Source organism: Uloborus diversus, chromosome 1 (assembly GCF_026930045.1).
Source record: "Uloborus diversus isolate 005 chromosome 1, Udiv.v.3.1, whole genome shotgun sequence".
Taxonomy (NCBI): Eukaryota; Metazoa; Arthropoda; class Arachnida; order Araneae; family Uloboridae; genus Uloborus; species Uloborus diversus.
In genome coordinates this window covers 204,266,279-204,280,327 of record NC_072731.1, presented here as the reverse complement: position 1 = coordinate 204,280,327, position 14,049 = coordinate 204,266,279, and positions in this window count along the sequence as shown.

The following is a 14,049-nucleotide window of genomic DNA, read 5'->3' as shown; positions in this document are numbered from 1 at the left end:
AAACCCAATGTTAGACCACTTTTGGATGATATTTTGTGATGTTTCCGGGAGGGGGGATTTGAACAATTCCCCATGAAAATTTTTGAAATTAGAGTCTTAAATGCACATGTGTAAGCTAACTTTGGAAACACTAGGAGAAGGGATGGTAAGGTTAGAGAAAGAAGAGTTCAGAGAGGGGCTCTCCCGGAAAAGTTTTGCGAAGTTGTTGGTCCAAAAACGCAGCTTTAATCGGTTTTAAGTTATTGTAAGGAAAGGAAAGATTCAGACTCTTTGTATAAATTCTGGGCGGGGGGGGGGGGGGGGAGGTGGAACTCTTTCCCGGCCATTAGTCGAAATTGAAAATTTAGGAACGCTATTGTTAGATCACAAAATATGTTAATGATAGGATGGCTCTTTTTGGAAATTATTGATAATTTTAACTCTAAAAACGCAGTTTTAATCTATTTTTGACAATGTTATGAGAACAAAGATCCGATGCCACCTCCCTCGGGAAGTTTTTTAATTTGTTTTCTTAAAAATGCTTTCTAGATTTTCTTTGGTAATGTTAGGGAGTGAAGAGGTTTAGGGGTGCACCCCAGGAAATTTTTTGAAATTGAAATCTAAAAAACAGGATTGTAGGTCTTCTTTGATAACGTCAAGAAGACCGACAACTTTTTGAAACTGAAGCTTAAAAAACTTTATTTTAGTCGACTTTCAATGATGTGAAGAGGCGGAGTTTTCGGGAGATCTCCTCCGAAAATTTTTCGAAATTTTGAAGCCCAATTAACAAAATTTAAAACGACCTTTAATGATGCTGGCGAGCGCGTTGGGGATGCTCCAACGAAAAATTTTCGGATTTAGCTTTTAAAACGCAGTTTTCAAGCGATCTTTGGTAATGTTAAATAGTTCTTTGTAATGTTAAATATTGAAATTTTTAACTTTAGGCCTAATGTTTGTACTTGTTTGAAGTTAAAGACTCATTAAAATAATCTTTTAGCATTTTGGACTGATGTGGTACTTTTTTCAGTGACACTGTAGGTCTTCTTTTTTCAACTTTGTTTTACTTTAAATATTCCTCCAGAATCTCTGGATAACGTTTTGGTTTACTTTCGTTTTGTACATTAAAACACTTAAAACTGCTGGTGTAACTACATGCAATATAGCAGACAGCCAGGTGATCACGTCCAGAGACTGCAGTTTCGTTCTTGTAAGAACTCATCAGTCTGGAATAGTGAATAACCGAGAAGGAGACAGACGTCATTTCATTGAAGCAGAGGGCACCAACAAATTGGTAGGTAAAGTAAATTTATCTCACCAGCGAGTGTCCACAGCATGGTGTGGTTCAACTCGCAAATTGGAGGCAACAGGGCCTGATTACTGCACAGGCCTACTAGGCCTGGGCCTGGGGTCCCCTCTTTCCAAAGGGCCCCAAATTACTTAAATAATTATGCATAGCATTACAACTATACAAAAATACCCACATTTTTAAAATAATAATTTAAAATGTGTTTTTAATTGGCAAAAAGCTTTCTTAAATGAGAATTTTTTTTCATTCTGCCAGTAGCGAATTTACCATGTCACAATTAAGAGAGGTCCCGAAGGAGGTTCATAAATGTGCATGAGAGATGATTTACATAGTTCGGTGCCAGACAAAGTGGCCCCCAAAAATGCATTCCGACGGTCCCCAAGTCTGTAAATCAACCACTGCAGTCGTCTGTAGAGCCTTCAGGGGGCCTCCAGATTTTTATGGGTCTAGGGCCTCTTTTTTAGTTAGTCGGGGCATGGAAGGCAAGGCTTGTAAATGAATGCTATCTCGGTTATTCACTATTCCAGGCTGATGTTCCAAACAAGAACTAATTGCAGTCTCTGGATGTAATAACCGAGCTGTCTGGTATAATAGTACAGTAAAATTAGGCCAAAAAATGGCCAAACCCAAACATCGAAAAAAAAAAAAAAAAAAAAGGTGAAACCTGTTGCAAATTACTTCTTACCTTTCCAGCAAGAAGGGGTAAAAAGTCCCAGCAGTTTGCGCGTCGGGTTTTGGGGGGAAGGGGGGGACGAAATAATCCTCTATTTAAATAAAAATAATTTCTATTACTTAAAAAAAAATCTCAAACCTCGCAGAAACCATTCTATTATAGTAAAATAATAAACTCTCACAGAAAAAAAATTCTAATTAACAGGGGTGCACAGGCGGGGGGGGGGGGGGGTATGGAGCAGCTTTGCGTCATTGGAATTTTTGAAGTAGTTTTTTCAAGGGGTATTTCTTTCTTTTTTGAGGGCTTTTATTCTGGATGGATACTCCGTAACACTTAAGGGGCGCACCATCGCGTTTTTTTTTGGGGGGGGGGACACCCTGAATTTACATTCTAAAATCAACAATTGCAGTGAAGTTCACGAAAAAATTTCCCTGATTTAAACTTTTCCGTAGTACAAAATGCCACACAATGATATGGTAATGTCAGAAATGATAATTCTGAAAGGTCTAAGCGAGCTCAGTAACCAAATTATTTGTGCCTGGAGTTATTAAACTGTTTAGAGCGCTGGAAAACAAAATTCCTGTGTAGCATAAAAAAAAAGTCCAAATTGACCGAAGTTTCCCTACTTCTTCTTGATTAACAAACTTCAACTATTCTAAAATCTTTTGCCATCACCGTAAGGGGGGGACAAACCGAAATTGCCAATAGTGAAACGGGCAATTCTGCACCCTCTAAGTCGGTGGGGGTTCTCATTTGCAAACACCGAGCTACCTCTCTTTTACGCAGCTGGTTATGTGAATTATGCTAAATATGCAGACATATACTTTCAACACTATCTCAAATTTTTGAGTACATTATGCTATAAAAAAATTTGATCACATCAAACATCAGCTAAAACATCAACTATCCAACGATCTAACGCAGTGACAAATTCAGGTGGTCTAGAACCTGTAGGGATTCAACGATAGAACAAGTCTTGATGAGAGCAATGAGCATTACAACAATAGAATGCTAAATATTTACACCTTTTTGTCTCTCAGTTTGGAAATCACAATCCGTTTCTAAAGCCCCCAGAAGTTTCTTCCCTCCTAAGTTGGTAGTGGTATTGCTCGCTGAGGATAAGGTGAGTTGCGATGAGCCCTTTAACGTTCGGGTAGTAACATCAAAGGATATTGAAGGCAAACAATTTTGTGGCATTTCTTTGTAAAGGAGGTAAACAGTTATGTATATAGCTTCTGTTACGAGAGTAGTTACTATCTGTAAAGATGTGTAAGCCCAAACCATCTTTTACACCGAATGGTATGAACAGTAAAGATGGAATAACAAATTGCTAAAAACTTCTGGTACGAGTTATGCGCTGATCCTCCATCAGTATTCGATGAATCTGGTTTCAGAAGGAAAGAAATCTTTATCGCTAAAGTGCTATTATCTGAAGCAAAAGGGTCATCCACCATCACAGAACGAACAGCTGGTGTCATATATGAGGCAAGCAAAGGGATGTAAGTGGACATTTTCAAGTTTTGAATAAAACGCGTTTTAAGATAAGATCTTAGGTAGGCTTTCATTCATTTTCTTTTCTGAATCATGCTGTATAGAAGCAACTACCAGGTCTACTAGTACCATCTCTTGCCTCAAGATAGAGGAGAGGTTCACCAACCATTTGTACTGGTTACCTCCAAATTTTTAATTTTGCCACTTGCATCCCTTTGCTTCTCACTGCCTCATATGGAATAGATGGAAGATACCTGCTTGATCATATTTTTGGTAATGATCTGTAAGCTTCAAGGAAATATGCTAGCAATGCAGTGTATAGGTAATTTGTAAGTATGGGAAAGCTAGTGTCATTTTTGATGGGTGCAAAGAAAGCACCACAGAAATATAATCTGCGTCCTATTACAACAGCCAAGCCTTCTGCTCTATAAGACTTTCTGCGTCTCAAATCTTGTTCTTGATCTGAGGAGTTCATTGGATATAGTGAATGTTTGAAAAGTCTGAAAGTGGACTGAAGTGCTCAATTATATGCACAAACTGTGTTAGACATAGCTGCAACAATAACGATTTTGCTGAGGATCTAGATTCCAAAAAACATCTTGATAACGAAGACATTTTGTTACAAGCTTAGGAGAAATCATTTGAAAGCAAAAAACAGTTCAGCGTAATTTTTCTGGCCATTTAATCAAATGTGCACCATTAGAGGAGAGGGGGAAGGATAATATATAATTTCGTTTTGGGAGGTGAGCTACTGTCTTATGGGGTGGACAATCCTGATTTAATGCATTTTTGATTTGCATGAAATAATACTTCTACTTGAAATAAAGGGGGGGGGGGGGGGGTGAGGATCTTTTTAATTTGGCGGGGGGGGGGGGTGCTGTAGCTTTGAGAGGAGGTGCACCATTGATCTTGGAAGATGGACACACGCGATTTCTAACCTTAACTTAGCATAAAATAATGTTTCCATATGAAATGTATGGAAAAGGGGGGGGGGGGTTCAGGGGTACTGCTTCGTTTTACGGGGATAGGGGGGCTCTGTAGCATTGATGAGTTATGTCATCCCTCTTGGGGGTCAAACACCTCTAATTTCATGCTTTTAAATTTAGTAAAACATAATATTCTCACTTTAAATTTACTCTAAAAATTCTGGAAAAATACCCAAAACAGCAATTTTTAGATGCCCCCCCATTCCGAAACCCGACGCACAATGGGGTGGGACTTTTTACCCGTTCTTATTGGGAGGGTAATAAACAATTTGCACCATGTTCAGCTTTTTTTTTTGGATGTTTGGGTCCGACCCCTATTTTTACTGTACTATAAAGCATGTTGTTCTGGCCTTTAGGCCTGGTTTAGGTTCGGTAAGTTACTGCTAAACTGGTGTGACTATTCGTTACAACATTTTAAATCTCCCTTTTAGTGCATTTAAACTTTTTTCCCATTTTCAACATGCTTCGACGGCCCCTGCGAAACCTATGATTATTTATCTATTCATTTCTTTTCGTTTTCTGCTGAAGTTTGTCATGGGTTTTTAATATATACAATACAGAATAGTTTTTTCCTTAAAAAAAAAAATGTTCGAAATCAACATTTCAGCGGCCTTCAGATAGATACGCATTTTCTTCTAAAATAAAAAATACTTTTTGTCACTGGAACTCCTCGAGTTTTTTTTTTTTTTAATACTTCGATTTTTTATTACCGGAAACGTTTTGTTTCTTTTTTTTTTGTTTGTTCATCACTAATTAAAATTGACAGCTTCTCATGGCGACGATCCTACCTTGACGTGTTCATTATCCCCTACGAACGAGAGGGAGGACCCGGTCATTCCAAGCTCGCTAGCTTGCGAGATCGAGATTCTCGCTCACGTGATTGGTTGTTATGTAGAAATGTTGCAAAGTAGTATTCTAATCTATTCGAACCTAGCTTGCGGCTAGGTTCGAGTAGATGAGAATACTATTTTGCGACATTTCTACGTCACAAGCAATCACGTGAGCGAAAATTTCGATCTCGCAAGTTGACGAGCTTGGAATGACCCCCCTGGGCAGTTATGAAACAAAATTATCTTATGGGCCGATGAATTTACCGTTTTCAAAAAAATATCGTATTGCCCACAATATGAGTTTGTAGATTTTTTTTTCATTTGTAGCCATTATTTTTCTTGTAACGATTTTCTTGTAAATCGTTGAGAAATGTACCGGAATATTATGATACTGTCATAGAAATTTAAATTTATTTTTTTAAAAAAGGTGAAGGAAAAGAAAGTTTTTTTTTTTTTTTTGTGCTATTCAGTTGTAAAATTCAATGCGGCCCACCGGGCAAATGCCCGACGGCCCCATCCGCCCCTGAGCATGGGTGACACTCTGTGAATTTTCAGAAACAACTACATTTGTGTTATAACGAAATTTTCAGTTCGCTAATGAACAAAGGGCAAATAAAAACTATGAACGCTTATTATATAACTTTGTTATAGACGCAAATGTGCAGGCCGTCGAGAAGTCAAGAGTAAGTAGGAGTGAAATTGATGGTCCCTTAATTATTTCAAACGTATCTCAAACACAGGGAAAGAAAATGGGTTTTAGATTTTCTGCATGTGAGGAATCTACTACCAGGTCTATGTATTGACAATTTGAGCTTAATCCTGACTATAGTATTCAGTTAATGATTGATATGGGTGGGAATGAGGGGTCCGAGGAGTTTGAAAAATTTTCAAATTTGTAGTCTTAAAAATGCATTTTAGCTTCATATTTTTCAAAAACATGCAATTCCACTGTGGAATTCGCCCCCGTCCCTCATAGCGAGGCCACTGTATATACATTATATATATTTATAAAACATCCAAGATAATCCGTATATTTTTTTTAAATAGTAATGTGAAGTAGAAAATCATTCAAAAAATCCTACCAAAATGCACACTGAAATATTGTGTTTTAATGTGAGAACTCGATCATTGGCTATTTTTTTAACATATGAGGATGTTATCATATCTTTCTATTAGATTTAAAAAAAAGAAAAAAAACCTCAAACCTGAAAAAATTCACTCCAACACTCCAATTAATAAAAAATATTACCTGGTAAAAATTTATCGTCTTTCAAAAAAAAAAAAAAAAATGCTTCAATTCGAACATACGAGCATATTCCTTGTTAGTTACATGCCAATGCGAAGTTTATACTTTCGCTACGACAATCAACTCGCTCTTTAGGGAGAAATAATGGAAACCACTAGCGGATCCAGGGAAGGGGCTAGGAGGCTTCATCCCTCCCCCCAAAATTAAATCGTTTATTACCAGAGCATTAGAATGCCCAACCAAAATTAGCAATCAATTTTCTGTCCTAAAATCTTAAGAACCCAAAAATTAAAAGCTGATGACGATATTATTTTTTACAGATGGCATTCGCTTAAATCAATTTGGATGCAACTAGATTGACATTTCGAGTGGGCGTGGCAAGAAGACGTAACTTACAAGTCCTCTTCTTCCAAAAACAAAAGATAATGGTTGAAAATAATGGTGAATACAATTTTTTTCAAATCAAAGGAACAGAATAACATAGTCAATTAAAACGATCGAGATTTTCAAAAGCGGATGCAATCGGATTTTGAAATGCGCAAAAAATCGAGACTAAGTCGAACAAATCGTAAAAACAAGCTCCAAATGCAAACTTGATGATAATCAGCAAAAACTGCCAAATATGTTGAAGGAGCTGCAAAATTCCGTGCAAAATCTCACTTTTGGCACAAGTTTGTCCAATTTTGGCGTAGAAAAGTCCATTTAGCGGTCTTTTGGAGCAGTTTGGCGTAGGATCCGCGATTGGTGCAGTTTGGCTCAATTGGCGCAGCTGGGACAACCCTTAATGATGGAAAGAAGCAATGGATTCAAAAAGCGTAACCGTGGAAACGCTAAAATAAAATGATTAACAACTTGAATGGAGATAAGATTTTTCGAACTTGATTCAAAAAGACTTGTAACTTTTTCCTTTGGAGATAGACATAAAAAAACATTATGCAAAATTTCCATCCCAAACAATGACGACAGATATTACAATACTTTTAAGAAATTAAATCGAGAAAGAGGGATTTAAAAAGCGTAACCATGGAAACACAAAATAAAATAAGTTTAAGGAATTCAAATGCAAAGGAAAATGGTTAACAATTTGAATGGAAATGAGATTTTTTTAACTTGATTTAAAAGGCTAACTTTTTTCCTTTCGAGATAGAAGCTTAGTTTTTCAACCATAGGTTGAGATGGATCTGGAGTAAAAAATATCGTTTTTTCCAATGGTGTAAAAAAGAAAACTGTCGGACAATTCCTTTATTTTTCATTGATAGATTTAATGAAGAAAGTAGTAACTAAATTTCAGTTAAGCCTAAAAACGTTCGAGCTAAAAAACGCAAATAACTCCCGCCGTAATTAAGTTAGAGGATTGAAACAAATTGCGTATAATGCGGAAAAATTCTACCCTTTCCAATGATAGATAACATTAACATGTGACAGTAATTTTTCACCCCCATATTCGGGAATCTATACGAAAATTGGGCCTAAATTGGAATAAAAAAAGAACTATTCATCAAATTTTTTTCTCAAACTGGTCTGCAAACCTTTTCAGGACTTAAAAGAACAAACTGGGAAAATCGGCCGGGTAGTTTAGCAAACACAACCTTCTTCTAATATATTTCAAATACATTCCTGAATTATAATAAGGTGAAAACAAGGTTTCTTACCTATTAGGCTTGTTCGCAGGTGTTCTTCGCGGTAGAATAAATAAAATCAGTGGTGTTGATTAACACGAGCGTACAAAAACACTCCTACTATTGAAGACAGCACATGTATTTAATGATCACACAAAACTATGTACATCTTTCTACAAACACATTTTCATTATAACACTTTGCGTCCAACGCTTACCGTACAATTTGTTTATTGTTCTCAAAATCTTGGTTGACAAGAGTTCGTTTCTTGGAGTCTATTACGGGCGCCCTCTGCCGCCATCGTAATAGGTAGTTCTCAAGTTTAAACACACAGGCGCTTTTTGGAGACTTCATTTTATACTATGTAGAGATAATACCAATATTGTTTGTTACTTATATAACTCCAACTATAGCCAATGAATAAAATAAAATTTATATTATAACCATAGCAGGAATTAGTATCTTGTGCTCCTTTGACTTTAGGAGAAAAAAAAACTATTTTGAATAAAATGAAAAAGGAATATCTTCGCGTGTAATGTAGTCCTGGAAGAGTAGGCAGGAGAAGCATACAATTATTAGAATTAAACAATTATGGAAATTAATTCACAGCAAAAAGGGATTGAGTCCCTGATGTCGTTGATTGCATCTCTGCTCCTGCATTGCAAAAATATAAAATGAAATATGTAATAAAGTACAGATTACAACGAAAAAGTACACATTTTTAAAATGACTCATGAAATTCTTCTTAAATTTGTGAAAAATAGGTTTTTAAACGCAATTTATGCCGTAATAAGTAACTACTCTAGAAATCTCTTTGTTCATACAACATTTTATAGTTAAAATTAATAAAATTGGCTCAATTTACTTCACACTATGACTCAACGGAGGTGGGAGATGTGCACATTTGAGAAGGAGGGGGGAGGGGTCTCTAACTCCCGCTGGTCCTGATGCAGGTGGCATAAAATTAAATTTGGCACATTTTTAAAAGCAGAATAGTCAAATAGAAGAATAGCAGTAGGAAGTTTTTGTTTCAAACTCAATAAATACCAAGTTAATAACTCAACCGGTTCTTTTTCTTTCTTACTCTCTATTCTTTATGAATTAGTGTCAGCTAATTTCAAAGTTTTTGTATGAAATATTATTGAAGGGGACTGTCCCTTCTCCCAAACTATTCGGGGAGGAATGCGTCCCAACCCCTCATAGGCTGCAATGCCCGTGCTACAGATAGTGAAGAAGTTTCAATATTTGCATATGTACTGATATTTTTCGAGGAAAATAGATCGAGAAAAAGAAAAGATGGAAGCAAGATATATGTATATTAAAAAAATTCAATTGTATCTTTTTTGTTAAAGAAATAAAAAGCAAAATTAATGTTTTTGTTTCAGTATGGTGTATTGCATTGGAAAAAAAATCATCCAAAGCGAAAGCAGGGGCCACAGAAAATCAGAATTGGAGTAGTGTAAAATTAATGTGTTTTGTGTGTGTGTGAGCATAGGCGTCGGAAGCGGAAAGCTGGGGGAGCTTGAGCTCCCTCTATAATATTTCAGACCGGCTCAGCTCCCCCGGAAAAATTCTAACCGTATAGCTTTTTGCAGTACATTGTCTATCTCAAACCTGATTTCAAAAATGAGAACCTTTTACCTTTTTTAGGAATTTCCACATAATAACCAACAAAGAAAGGGGAGAGATTGAGTGGTCAGTACGGTCAGTACATTTGTGTTTCCCTCTTTTGAAACCTCTCGATTCCCGGAAGAAAAAAAAAGTATTAAAGACAAGTTATCTACATAGGGGTGTTTTCCACCCTCTCCACTTTGAGCTCGTCTTTCGCAAGTGTATTACACATTACACTGTAGCTCAGTTTAATGTTCTAGGTTTTGCATGCCATTTGTATCTCACACTTCCACTAAAAATAGATAATCGTGAGCCAGTTTTGTATTTAAATATGAAGGTGCTTCAGACACGTATCAAAAAGAGGGTTTCTAAGGTAAAAAACATCTGACCTTCCGGACGCTATTTAAAGAATCTCCGGCGAATCCTTTTAAATTCGTTGATTAAAACAAACTTGCAAAATATGAAACGAAAGTTAAATTAAAATACTGAGTGGTCATATAATATTTTTGTTTGTTGCAATTATCAAAAAAAAAAAAAAAAAAAAAAAAAGAAAAAAGAAAAGAAAAGAAAGAAAGGGAAAAAAAATATATGCAGAGGAAGAAAAGAAAAAAGTCCAATTTACAAACAAATTTGTTTAGCATTTTTAGCCATCGTTTCTTTCTCTTTTTTATTTTTTTCATTTCTTCATAAAAAGTTCAGCCCCGATCAAAGAAAATTCTTTAGCGAGTTCTCAAAAGTTTAGCAATGTAGTTATAGAACAAAAAATAGTTCTAAACTAATTTTCGAGGGATTAATGATCGTTTGTTTCGGGTGTTAAATTCCACGTTTCGATCAAAAGATACGATCAGATTGCGAAAATATCATTATTCGATGGTCTATCGAAACCAAAAGTGATCTTCTGTCAGGGGACATAGACTAAAAGCCTGATATACATATTCTTCGAACAAATTTTTAAAATTCTATAAAAGTTATATTTATTATTTTTGATTGAAAATATTGTCAGAAGAAACAACCTAAATCAGTAACATACCCAGAAATTTCTTTTGCGGATACATATCATTGCTGTGATAAAAAAAAAAAAAAAAAAAAAAAAAAAAATCCAGAACTATTCCACGGTAGAAACTAAAATAAAAAAACTTTTTATCCATTATTTTGTTATATTTAAACCATGAGGGATTGAATTTTCATGAAGTTAAAAATTTGCAAAGATAAAATAATTTAAAGAATTCTTAGGTATATTAGGTATTTATAAGGTATTCTAAGGTAACAACACAGAAACAGAAATTCTCACTAATCAAAATCGGTAGTGAAATTTCCATTAGAATATTTATAAAAAAAAAACTTTAATAATTGTAAACACTGTTACGATGTTAAAAACTGCGAGTTTATTGAAAACAAATTTTTTTTTTAAACATTTAGACTTTATGAAGTTACATTTATTCTTATTTTTTGTTTTCTCAAAATTAAGGGTTTTTTTTTTTTTTTTTTGTCACAGATATGTTTTCATGCTAAAAAAAATGCATGTGGAAGAGAGCACTTGAGCACTCTTCAAAATGTTTGAGGTTCTGGGAAACTTTTCATATCCATTTTCACGATTAAAAACGTTCCTTTTCACTTATTATTGTTAGAAAAAAGCACCAACAATATTTCATAGTTTCTCTGAAGTACTTTTACTAACATTTATCTGCACTATACAACGAACGTTTTATTTTAACACATTTCAGGCGCACTGTTTCTCTTCTCCTGTGTTTCTAGTTCTCATAAAAGAAAGTCTTCTAAATGCTACACTGCAGAAGCCCTCCCCTACCTCCTAAATTATTAAAAAGCGTTGCAATGTTCGTTTTTAGAGAACGATGTCCTGAAAATTCGCGGAAGAGAACCCATGACTGAACACCTTGTCCTCTACAATATGATAGATTATATAATATTCCGCTCAATTTCAAAACATTGCTATGCCTCTAACATTAACAAATATGGTCTATCTCGAATAATTTTCGGAGAGCGACACCCGAAACTCCTATCTGATATCAAAAAAGAAGGATGAAAATTCAGTTTTTAAAACTGCAATTTCTAAAACTTTAAGGGGAAGGAATCTTTTCCAATAACCTCATTGAGGAACGCTCTCCAAGACTTCAATTTCTAAAAAAGTCCTGAGAGCCCTAGAACCTCCCCCTTTCCCTGACATCATTGAAGACTGACTGTCTTCAATTGCGTTTTTGGAACTTCAATTTTGAAATATTGGGAAAGAGATGTAAATCGATTGAGGACAATCCTTGAGTCACATCATTTTCTCTAATGTCATAAATATGGTCTGAATTCGCGCTTTAAAGACATAAATTCCGAAAAACTTCCAGGGAGGGCATTCGAATATTTTCTCTCCTTAACATTACCAAAGACCGTCTAAACTACATTTTTAGAACTAAGATTTCGGAAATTTTCCGGGGCTGAAGCCCCAGGATCCCCCTATTGATATGTGCTCATCTTCGAGAACTGACCGATCCCCTTCCAAAAAAAACAGAAGTTTTATCACCTCATTCTCTCCATATACTATTGAGGCAGTGAGAAGCAAAGAGATGTAAATGGCAAACTTAAAAATTTGGAGATAACCAGTACAAATAGTAGAGGAACCTTTCCTCTGTCTTGGGGTGAGAGATAATACTAGTAGCGCTGGTTGGTGCTGCTGTACAGCATGATTTAGAAAAAATATCAATGAAGGCTTACCTTAGACGTTATCTTTAAACGCGTTTTACTCAAAACTTGAAAATATCCACTTACATCCCTTTGTTTCTCACTGCCTCAATTTATATGTTAGATATGATTGAAAACATTACTGGGAAAGGGAGAGGAAGACGAAAGGATCGACAATCATTTCAAATAAGAAAATTTTTTCAAGTGCTCCCCCCCCCCGCTTCCCCGCCAAAAAAAAAAAAAAAAATCTGGTGGCGCTACTGCTTTTGTCCCTTGCATCCCTATCATAAGCCCCAGCTCCCCCTACGTTTATATACTTCCTACGCCTCTGAGGGGGGTGGGGATCAAAGTTACTAGGGCCTTGACTTTCAATGGCCTTGGCTCAAAAAGGAAGAGCTTTTAAGCAACTGCTGCAAGTGATCATGCTGAGGAAGAAAACAGTGCATCATACATGTGTTGATATCATCTGTTAAACAGTTAAGGACGAAAAAGAAAGAAACAAAACTTTCTTAAAAAAGTATTTATTAAATATTTCATTATTACATGATTTGATATTCTGAGTATAAAATGGAATTATTTTGCAGCAATATCACTTCTTTCAAACCGAAAAGTATGCCATTATGTAATGTTAATTAATATAAGACAAAACAGAACAGCACACCATTCAGTATAGTTTAAAGAAGTAATTTGTTGTATAAACTAGCATACTCACAGTAGTTTGGAAATCCAGGGAGACTTGCTGAAAAAGTTGTTTTACAGCGAACATTTGCTACGTTTTAGCTAAATATTAGAACTAAAACCCAAAAATCCCAACATCACTTCTAAACTCAAAAACCTACAAAAGAACATTAGCATAATTAAACTAAAAACAAAATACAATGAAAATTTTAAATTAGGAAGTATCTACAACCTACTGCTGAAAACCCAAAAAAAAAAAACGAATGAATAAAGGTCAAGATTCAGAAATTTTCTTAGGGGTCACCCCAAAAACTTAGTGGCCACCACTGTTGCCAAGTTTTTAATCACAAAAAAGGGACGGAGGGAGTTTCTTCTACTTTCATAGAAAAAAAAAATGATAGAACTTAGCACATTAAAAGATGATTCTACTTTTTTTTACGAATGGAAAATTTAAGTTAAAACAGGTTTTAGAATTTGTTTCAAAAATGAATAAATAGATAAATAAATAAATGATAAGTTAGCAGGAAACTGCATTTTAGAAACAATTGTATCACTTTATAGCAAAGCCTCCAAAGCAATAAGGATCAAATACAATTATGCAGATAAAATTTAACTTTTCAAGAAAATACAGTTGGCTCTCTGTGTAACGCGACACTCTATTTAACGACATTCCCTATTTAAAGAGGGCTTTTCACGATCCCAGATGGTCCACTATGGTTTTAAAAGCATTCTATTTAAAGACTATTCTTTGTGATCCCTTGAAAGTCGTTAAACTGAGAGCCAACTGTAATAATTATTTTTTAAACATAATTTATTGCACATTTTATGTTATATGCAATACTTTGCATTGAGATAAGCATCCGACTCTGTTTTTGGAAACTTTGGTAATTAATAGTCTCACTTACTTCCATCTTGCGAATGATCAAACATGGTAAGAAAGAG